Source organism: Hirundo rustica, chromosome 2 (assembly GCF_015227805.2).
Source record: "Hirundo rustica isolate bHirRus1 chromosome 2, bHirRus1.pri.v3, whole genome shotgun sequence".
Classification (NCBI taxonomy): domain Eukaryota; kingdom Metazoa; phylum Chordata; class Aves; order Passeriformes; family Hirundinidae; genus Hirundo; species Hirundo rustica.
This window is the reverse complement of record NC_053451.1, coordinates 87,574,460-87,585,186: the sequence shown is the minus strand read 5'-3', so window position 1 is coordinate 87,585,186 and position 10,727 is coordinate 87,574,460. Positions and strand designations below refer to the sequence as shown.

At 38.4% G+C, this 10,727-nt stretch overlaps 1 protein-coding gene across 4 annotated transcripts in view; it reads left to right on the top strand.

Moving 5' to 3' along the window:
• The first annotated feature begins 4,183 nt into the window (after positions 1-4,183).
• CRACDL (CRACD like) overlaps positions 4,184-10,727 on the top strand; it is a 73,365-nt gene continuing 66,821 nt past the window's right edge. For 2 of the 4 annotated variants that reach the window (XM_040057109.2, XM_040057104.2), the window contains exons 1-3: positions 4,184-4,515; positions 5,182-5,296; positions 5,944-6,089. The gene's annotated coding sequence lies outside the window, so the exon portion shown is untranslated. The remainder of the gene's footprint in view (positions 4,516-5,181; positions 5,297-5,943; positions 6,090-10,727) is intronic. The other 2 variants (XM_040057107.2, XM_040057106.2) reach the window with 2 other exon arrangements.

Below are 10,727 nucleotides of genomic sequence, written 5' to 3'. Positions count from 1 at the left end.
TTTATTTATTTGTTTGTTTATTCTTTCAAGAATAGAGTTTAACAACATGTAGGAACTACTTCACATTATTTGGCCACAGCACCAGAGAATGATCCCTGTCCTGCTTCATGCATTAATTTATCTATGTAGTCTTGGGGTGTTACATAGTTTTCTTATCTTTGAAACAACAATACTTCTCTATTTCATGGGTGTATTGAGGATAAAATGTGACAGTTTTGGATATTATTCTGGATATCTAAAAGAGAGAGCTAAAAGAAGCAGAGTTGATGTGATTATAGCACAGATCTCAGAATGAGGTTTAACTAGTAAATTGTTGATATTTTCTTCTCTCATAAGTAAGGCTGAAGGGTCTGGAGAGGACATCTCTGCTTTCATGGAAAGAAATTAAGCCAGCTTCTTAGAGGCTCTATTTTTCTGGCACTGTCAAATGAAAACCAGAAAATTTGCCATATAAGAAAAATGCTAGCATTAAACTCAATATCATGTTAGTATATAATGGAAACAACAGCCCTGAGTAGGGACAGGTTTGGTTTTGTTGTTAGATTGAAGAAGTGGGTATGTGCTATCCTTTTTATAACAATGGCTGGACTAGTCATACTGATTTACTGCCTTGGTGCAGAATAAAATAATGCCTGAAATTAGGAGGTGGAAGTGCCAACATTGTCAAGTGTCTTTGAACAGGCACCAAAACAGTGATACCAGAAGGTTTGATCCATCATAGCTTTTTCTTTATCAGCCAGAAAAAGCACCTCCCCATCCGGATGCTTCCATCCCTCTGACTGCAGAGGCAGTTTGGACTCCTGTGGAAACAGGAGGTTTTCATTATTGTCCTCCCCTGGCTGTGGTGAGCGAGCACAGGGACTGTTGGGCTTGCTGGGCTGCTGTTGCTGGAGCAAGTCCTTTTGCTGTCCCTGGATCCAGCTCCCTGAGCCACGCTGAATGTGATCATTCCCCAGCAGGCTTCATTGCTCTGCTCCCAGGTAGGTCTGTGGTAATGGCTGAGCCGCACTGAAACTCAGGGGCTGTAGCAGCCACCCTACCTAGCAGCTTCCCAATCCAACACAGACTAGATTCTCCTCATGCAAACAACTCACAGACTGACACCAGGTCCCAGAGGAGTATGTACCTTCAAAACTTTCCAATAGATTATCCAGTCCCACATGCTTCCCTCCCATACAGCCAGATGCAGGAGTTATGGGTTGATCTGAGATCCAGGCCCCATCTCTTGCACTCAGAATCACTGGGCTTCCATTTTGCAACTTTCCCATTGGGGATTCCAGCATCTCTTAAATATCCAGCAGCTTCAGAGCACTTCAGTAGACTCTAGCCCACTGGCCTTGCCAACTCAAACAGAACAGGAATACTGCAAGCAGCACTGTTCTTACTCTTGAATCACCTTAAAATTAGGCTTTTCTTTCTTGGAGATGTTTACAGTTTTTAGTTTTAAACCTGCTGTTACCATGGCTAGCCTTTGTCTTTCAGGGAAAATTGGGACAATGTATATGTTGAAATAAATCTCAGTAAGGAAATGATACAAAGAGATGCACTACTCTGTCTTTCAGAGAAGTATATGATGACCACTGCATATCCTTTAAAAATAAGATTTAGAAGCTGACAATCTTAGGAAAAAGAGGGCTTGTACTGACTATGACATGGTTTTAAAATTTTTTGAAAAAATATTTAGTCTCACAGTAAAATAATGTTTATTTAGGGAACTTCAGGAGCTTCATCATCAGTGTTGCACAAATTCACATCAGTTAAGCTCTACATTAAAAACATCAGGACCTCAACATTCCCATCATCAATCTCCTGATGGGGCTCTGGACTAGTCCCTGGAAGGAAGGTGTTTCCACAGCATTTAAGTCCCAAACACTGGGTGGGAAATAAAAATAAAAGCATGAACTCTGATACTTCTTGTCAAAATATCCACTGAATTCTGTGGAATTACATTAATGCAAGAAAAGTTACAATAAGATTCAGGACCACAATCTTTTGATGATACTCCTTTTATTTATTTTTATTTATTTATTTTTAAATTGAATTGTATCAAACCCTATAGTTAACAGCAACTACTTGTACTGGGATGCTGTAGTTAAAAATTCTTAAAACAGTAAAATAATGCTACAGAAAATCTCAACTTGCCACTGTTTTGTACAAAGTACAGATGTAAATATTTTCATCTTTCTTACATAAAAGGTCTTAACTATATGGTCTTGCTTCTAGTTTTCAGAGTAGTTTTTACTCTATATATGCCTATGTTTTTACAAGAAATGTGAATGCATTCTGTAAGTCTTCAAGTACTCGTAATGCTGAGGAGGAGCGAACCCAGCTTTCTTTTTAACAATTAGTGGAAGAGAGTTTCCACAATATGGAGTTACTCCTGGCAGTCTCAGTCTCAGCTTAGTTTCCTATATTGTAGCTGCATGCTTGTTACATTGCATGTTTTTGATAGATTGATGGCAGCATGCATTAAAAAAATATTGCCAGTTGGGGAAGGAAGAAGTCCCAGTTCATTACTTGCTTTTGAGATGATTATGTACTTCCAAGTTTAATTTGTTCACTGAGATTATTACCATTGGCATTTGAATAATCTTTGCTATCAAAGTCTCCTCTAAGTATTAAAAATGGGTCCCAATAATATGAGACAAGTTTCCTCAGGTCAGCGAGCTGGTTCTGGTGCCCTTAGGAAGAAAGCACAGCTGTGCAAGACAGTTATTGTTTAGCTTCTGCCAGTCCTTGATAGCAAGTACAGGGAGTCTTCGTTCCTCTGACAGAACTGCGTCTTCTCCTTCATCTGAGTACAGTGTAGCCCTTAAATTTGTTGAAAAAAACATTGTGTCATTTGGAACAGTTTCATTTGCTCTTAATTACCATAACACTTTCTTCTACTTTTGATGCTTACAAAGAAAAGAGGAAACAATCCTTGTAGTCAGCACACTGATACTAACAATTATGGTGCTTTTTCTATTTGCGTTACTCCCTTTTCAGGGTGATAAAATTCCATTCTAAGTAGTAAACTTTTGGCTAAATAACAAATGAAGCCTAATCTTCTACAAGAAAGATTAGGAATTCAATTCCTATCTTACTTGATGTTCCTTTTTTAATTTTTTTCCCCCTGGTTTTGTGGGGGACTTTATCTTGGTGTTTTGTTGCTATGGTTTGGGTATCCTGGTTGGCTTTATGTGACTTTTTCACATTCCTAGAGTACAATAAGTTTAAAGACTAAAAATTAAGTAAGTGAGCCAGGTTTGTTTAAAATTTTCAGACTGTTTTAAGCTAAGTTTCTCTTAATTAAATATATGTAGCTTTTGCATGGCAATGAAAAATTTTTCTTCTGCTTGGTTATTTTCCATTTCTGAGAATTCAAGATATATAATTCATATATAATAACTAATATAATTCCTAATTTCTTTCCTCATCCAAGTTCTTGTTATACTTTCAGTTTTTGCTACATGGGAAGAGCTAAGGTTGCTTCTGTTTACAGAATCCTGGAATCCTAGAATGGTTTGGTTGGAAGGGACATTAAAGACCATCTAATTCTAACCTTCCACTAGACTGGGTTGCTCAATTCCCTTAAACACTACTTAGTTACTTGTTTATGCTAAATGGTTCAGGATTGTTTTCATTTAAAAAACCCATAGAGTTAAAATAATAACTGAAACATTGGCAGCCTGTGCTACATTTTAAAAGCCTAAATGGAGAGAATTTATCAGATTTGTGTAATGTAGTGGTACAGAGATGAATGAAATAGCCTTTTAGAAAAGGCTCTCCTAAAACAGAGAAGAGATCTGAATCTGGAAATGTCTGCTTTGTATAAGTGATTTACATTTGATTTGAGTATTTGCTTCAATGTCCACAATACTACAGTTCTTGATAAATTTTATGTAAAGAACTTTGAGTGTCAATCAAGAATAAGATGGAATTGTAGAAATGTATGTAATAACTATGTATTACATACATGTATTACATAGAAATGTATGAAATACCCATGAATGATGATTTCCCTCTCAGCTAACTCTAGAAGGATTTTAAAAATTAATTGAATTTTTTAATTCAATGAAAAGATTCATTGAGCAAAATAAAAACAAATGTAAAATATTGCCTGAGAGTAAAAGTTACTCTCAGAATATTAATGCAAATATTTGGGTGTAATAATCAGCAGAATCACAGAATTAAGATTTTTTAAAATAGATGAAATATCATCTAGGTGTAAGTTCCTGTTAAGTAGTACTACTATTCCAGGAAGATCCTCCTAGAGGGGAAATCTCCTTTTTCAACCACTTTGAGACAAGTCATCAGAAATCGAAAAAGGTATTGTAGAAACAACTACTAGAAACTGGAGAGGCTTCTTCCACAGCTAATGTAGGACTGCAGTATACATGAAGTATAATAAGATGGAAGTGTTGGAATCACTATTAATGCCCTTCCTTCTCTCCAGGTGCTATTTCAGCAGTCTGTGATGGGAGATGAGGCAGACAGTCACCTTTTCCTTCTATGGAGGATGTGATATCAGAAGTAAATTGGACAGTAACTTTTTCTTATTATTCCATCCTTCTCTGTGTATTTATTGTACCAGAATCCTTGCTCCAGTAAAGTGAAAAGAATGTGTTCTGCAGTTTGTGTTGCAGACCTGGTGGGAAAAACCTTTTCTGTCTGATTTTCTTAAGTGATAGGAGTCCAAAGCTTGCCTTACACATCAAATGTGTTATGCTATCTTCATACAATAAAACCTGTCAAATGATCTGGATTGACTGTTAAAGAGACTAGGAAGGTTCCTAAAGCCCTTTCAGAATCCACACCTAGATTCATCCTTTTTGCTGTCTTCATAAAATAATTGATTAGGTCTCTGGTTTATTTTTGCAAGCAAAAGCATGTTGGTCACAATAATGGGTTAAGCATAAACTTGTACATATATTCCTTTATACAATTTTTTTTCCCTTTTTTTTTGTGATAAGCTGACTGCTCAACATTAACATACATGTCTGAATACAAATTAAAGACAGCATAACCCATACGAATGCTCCTAATACTGATATAAAGCAATTGTGTTGCTTTTTAGGAACAGGTGGCTTATAAAGCCCCTAAAATAGTTTCATCAATAATGTTAAAAAAAATTATAAATATATATGTGCAACATAAATTTTAGGATTATCTTCCACAAGAGTAACAATATTTTTTCAGTACAGGTCAACTGATTTTAATTTGGAGGTCCTGGTTCTTTATTCCTTATTTGGCAGACAGCCACGGAAGTCATATCAGCAATCACCAGTGTTAATGGGCCTGCTTGCTGCTGCAGGTAATAAAGAATGTAGGAAGAGACATAATGATATTAACCATTACCACATTACGCATTTATTAAAAGGCATATTGTTCACTTTTCCCAGATGAGAGAAGATGATCATTTCATTATCCTCTAAGATGAGAAAGAGATTTGTTGTTTTGCAATCATACCATCATATTGATTTTTTTTTTTTTTTCCCCCTAGAAGATGATCACAAAACAGTTTGAGATATGTGATCTTGGTCTATAAAAGTAATACCCTATCATCTAGAAGATGAGAAGCAGATATTATATAAACTTAGTGCAGATAAAAGGTGTTCTTTTTGGGAGAGGATATGCTGTGCAGAGACCCACGTCCTAAGATGTAATTCTTTAGTTGCAATTACCATATATCATAATAAAGAAGTCAGTAAAGAGATGCTCACCTAAAAAGTAAAAGCAGAAGATTCTTGAGCAATTTGGACTTAAAAATTTGTCTCTTATGCAGAGAGCAATAAGGGAATGTGAGACTATAAATATCAGGATGTAATAAACCTGCTTTTTCTTGAGTATGCTGGTAAAATAATAGCCTTTTTATTAGGGTTATAGTAATTATTATTTCTTTATTAGGGTTAGCCTTTCCTTAAAAAATGTTTTGGAAATGAAAACTTTAATTTTTTGCAGGAAAATTGCAAGTGGATTACAAGATCATGGATGGATCTAAAGGAACTTTTGTCAACGGTGATGACATACAGACTTCCAGTGACTTCTGACAGCAATTAATAGCTGCATAATTTTTGATGGTTAAGAAAAAAACCCCAAACATTCAAGTGAGTATATTCAGACAATAGGATCACTGTAGTGGCAATCCTCCTATGTTTAATCTAAGTCAGAAACTGAAAGAAAGAAAAAAAAAAGAAAAACTTAATTGAATTTGCTGAAGTTTGCAAACAATATGTTTTATTTGACAATAAACTTGCTTCTTGGCAATGTCTGTAGTAATAGCCCAAGAGGACTGTAACAGTGTTTATTGGTAGGGAATTGTATGCACTGCCCCAATAGTATATTCTAAAAAACCTTCAGACCATGACTGAATGTTAAAGGCCGGTAATGAGCTCAGAGTTCTTACAATTCTTTACTTTTGGTTGTAAACCCTCTAAACGGTAGTACATCTTAATTTTTTCAATACCCAGGAATTTTGTATATGCAAAGCCTGAAATGTGTTACACACTTTGTGACAGTATCTGTTTCCTCATGATGTGGTTACTTGTGATATTCTTGTTGTTGCTTACTACAATATTTTGATTCGAAAGATACCTATACCCCAAAAATCTGTTTATCATTTGTTTGCATTTGTGACACTTATTTGCAACAGAACAATGCTGTACTTGATTTTTATTCACATATTTAAATTGCCTCTCACCACAATACCTGAAAATGCTATTTGTGATTTTATAAAAAATAAGAGTCTTTTAAATTTAGCTATACTGTTATGACCTAAAATCATGTGGTTTGTATAACAAGGAAATTTTTAGTATTTGTAAAAGTATTCATGATAATTCTTAGCCACTGGTTATAGAGTTGTTTCTCATTAAGTTTGCTTATTTGTGGCAACGGAAACTGTCCCCACTACTCATTAGAAAGTATTTCACTTGAGCATAACTGGTTTACAGGGTTTGTAGAAGAAAGAATTCAGAATCTCTGGTATCCTCCTCCTTATCTTTTCTGCATACCAGAAGAAGCAGGATGTATGGGTAGAGTGGTATCTCCGTTACAGTATGACATCTGTTGGTCTCTCCTTGTTGACCACTGCCATCATTCCATCTTTTCTTTTGCTTCTTTTTCTTCTTTTCAGTCACTAATAAAACTTGAACTTTATTATTATTATTATTATTATTATTTTAGCAACATGTAATTGGAGTTAAGATTCTGCTGTCAGTGTTAAAGCAAGTGGGTTTAGTCTTTGAGCAGAAAAACGTTCATGGTGTGGGGTATCTTTGGTAGTACTACAACTGAATTTTTTGCTCCATCTCCTTCCTTTCTTCTCAGACCAACTAATCCTGTCAGTGTCAGTGCAGACAGTGGAGCATTAGCAACATGGCTATCAGAGTCAGATACAGTTTAGCAGTTCTATTACTCAGTTGCTTTTCTATATTTATTTAATCTTTGATATTGACAGTTACAATGATACAGTAGAATGCAGAAGAACTTAGTACACATTCCATATTTAACTAGTTAGTTTGCATTCGCTTCTCCTTCCACATAATTTTGGAATGAATAGCCCTGCAACAGGAAAAATGGAGGGTCTCCAAAGAGGTGTGATCTTTAATAAAACAAGCAAAAGAGGCTTTTTAATGTATATTGCACTCTTTATGATCTTTCCTCTGATCCACTGAACTTTCATGCTAATTCCCAGCAGAGGGAGTAACTGAAATAAAAGATGAATGAATCATCCATAGTTTGTGGTACTAACATGCACAGTTATCTGACAACGTGGAAAGATATTTCAGTTAGTTTTACATTTTGGACACTTTCCAAACGGAAGAAAAAGAGCTTTATAAGATGGATAAAATTTTCATGTGACTTCACTTGGATTGAATATATCAAATCACAACCTTATTTCATGACAAGGATCAGATTTTTTTATTAATAAATTTTGAAAAACAAAGTTTGCTTGTAATTAAAACATTATGTATGAAGGCATGGATATTCCCTTCCAATGGACTTTTTTTACCTGACTTATACAGTGTAATTCGATTTTTCTCTAGGCTGTCCCAGATTTGATTTTTATTAAAATCCATGAAGCAGTTTAATAATTTAACTCAGCAGATGCAAAACTAAACTTAGTTTAAGTTTCCTATCTTGAGCTTCTTGTATTTTTGGTGCTTTTATTTCCTGAGGTGGGAGAAGAACAAACATTTTTTATCTTGAATGCAGCCTACACCCAAGCAATTATGAAGAGTACACAAAGCAGAAAACGTCTTTGTTGTCAGAGCTGCAGCGCAACCGAGCAAGTGAACAATGTACTTCTCAGATTTGCTTAACATGAGGGTATGTCTTTCCTGCACATAGAAATATTTCATAAAATCACTTTTGCCAGTATAGCATGAATATTTTTAAAACAATGCTGCTTGGCAGAAATAAAACCTATAATTGAATTTCTTTTTTGACCCTCAGTGACTGCTCTGGAAGTAGTGTTGAAATGATTTTTCATTTTAAGACTGAGTCAGTGTGGACCAGCTTTCCATTTTCATTTCTTCCTCCCCGATAAGTGCCCTAAGAAAAAAGCAACCTCCACAGCATTTTTCTCTCTAATGCTTTTACCTTGGACTGCAAGGCAGTGTAGTGTGGTGTTCATTCATTTATCAGGCAACACCTGTATTTTCTATCCAAAACTGCTGTCCTCAGATTCACTGACTTTACACGGGAGAGACCTTTATTTTTTTCCCCCCCTGAAGAAAGTGCTGATGTCGAAACCAGAACTCACAAGTTTGAGAAAAACTTATTGGAATAGATAAAATGCCGAAGTGGAGAACTAACTACCCGATGTTATTTTGGTCAATTCTTCCAGTCAGTTCGTCCAGACTTCCTTTCTCGCCTCTTGCATAGAAGCTAAGCTCGAAACACCCCATTTGAAGATCCAAGGGCTGCACTGTTCACAGATGTAGGCAGCTTCACCTAGAGCCTTTCACCCTGATACCACCGCAAGGATCCTGACTGTAGCTACGTGCTGCAATTACGCCGCCACCTCCAACACTCGTTCGAGAAAATAAACCGGAGATGGCTCGTCGCTACCTTAAGCCACTTAGGGTAGGCGAAGGGGGAAAGGAAAGCCGAGGCGGAAAGCCGTAGCGGTGAAATCGCCCTCTCACAGTGCCGGGCCCGCTCCTTCTCCTCACCCCCGGCTGGCTCTGTGACCCGGCCGCGGTCGATGTCGTGCCGGGGTGCAAAACACCTGAGCGCCGCGCCCCGACCGCCCCGGGGCAGCGCCGCGGGCCGGCCTCGCCTTTGGCCCCGCGGCCGCGGGCGGGTCCGGGGCCGCAGGTGGCGGCGGCCCGGGGAGGAGCGGGCGGGCCCGCGGGCCAGCGGCGGCAGGTGCGCGGCTCGGATGGGTCCGGCCCGCCCGGCTCCGCCGCTCCCCGCCGCCGGCACCGCCGTCCCGGCCGCCGCGGGCTGCCCGGGGCTGCGCCGCCCCGCACGGGCCGCAGGTGAGTGAGGGCGGCGCGGGAGCTGCCGTCGGGGGAGGCCGGGCGGCGGGCAGGGCTTCGCTTCCTTCCCCCCGTCTTTTCCGGAGGCTGTTTGTCTGCGAGCACAGCCACGGGAGACCCTTAACCTGAAGCAAAACAGGCGCTTGATTTAGGGGCCATACGCACCTAGTGGGACAGCGGCGTCCACGTACACGAACGGCTTCCCGAGGGTGTGAACGGGGTCGAGGTGAAGAGGCTTGTGCTCCCACCAGCCCGGCTCCCTGCAGGGAGGCCGAGAGCAGCAGGCAGTGCTTTCTTGCCCCGAGAGGCTGTGGCTTTTCCTCTCCCATTCCTCAAATATCTCAAAGTGCCGTCTTATGCTCTACCCTGAAATTAGCCAGCAATGGTGTGACTTTTCCCCTCTCTTCAGTATATTTTCGGACCCAAGACCTGAAATACCACACTGCGCCGGTTTCATTTTTATGCTAGCATCCGTTGACAAACTTTACTGTCCATAGCATATTTAGTGTATCGATTTTTAATTGCCACTGATGGATCTGACTGTATCTCTTCAATTCAAAACCTTTCGAGAGCACAATGAAATTTTAGTTGTGAAAACATAATTTTGCCACTTTTGCTGGAAACTACCCCATATGTAAAGAGAAGTTTATAGGAACATTCCTGAAATATAAATGCTAATTGTTTGCATATTTTCATGCTGGTTAGAAACCTAAATTATTTTTCTGTTGCTATTTTAATTGTATTTAAATTGGATAAAGTAATGGATGTCTTAAGCTTTATATGCATATAAATAACAGAGCAATGTAAGTATCAGCTAGAAGCATGCAGTGGACTGTACATTCCATCCTTTCTCTGAAAGTAAATTGTTATTCCAGGTAGACACACAAGATCTTCCAAAAGCTTTTCCTGTTCTCTTATTTTGCCATTATAAATCTTAGGTACCATAACTATCTCCCATAAATCTTTCTTTGGGTGGACGTTATGTTCTCTACTCAGTGCTGTACATTCTCCTGTGTTTGTCATCATTAAGAAGTTCGTTTGCTTTATCACTCACAGATCATTAGCTTCCAAAAATAGCAACCATGCATCAAAGCCTGTTTGATGCTGATACAAGGCTGTGCATCATTTTTGCATCAGAGTAATTTTTCAATCTTTGCATCACCATGCCAATAAACACTGGGGCAACAGTCCTTTTCCATGCAACATGATATGGATTGTTTGTATGTAAATTTTAAGTGGAACTGAGCTCTCATCAGCAGT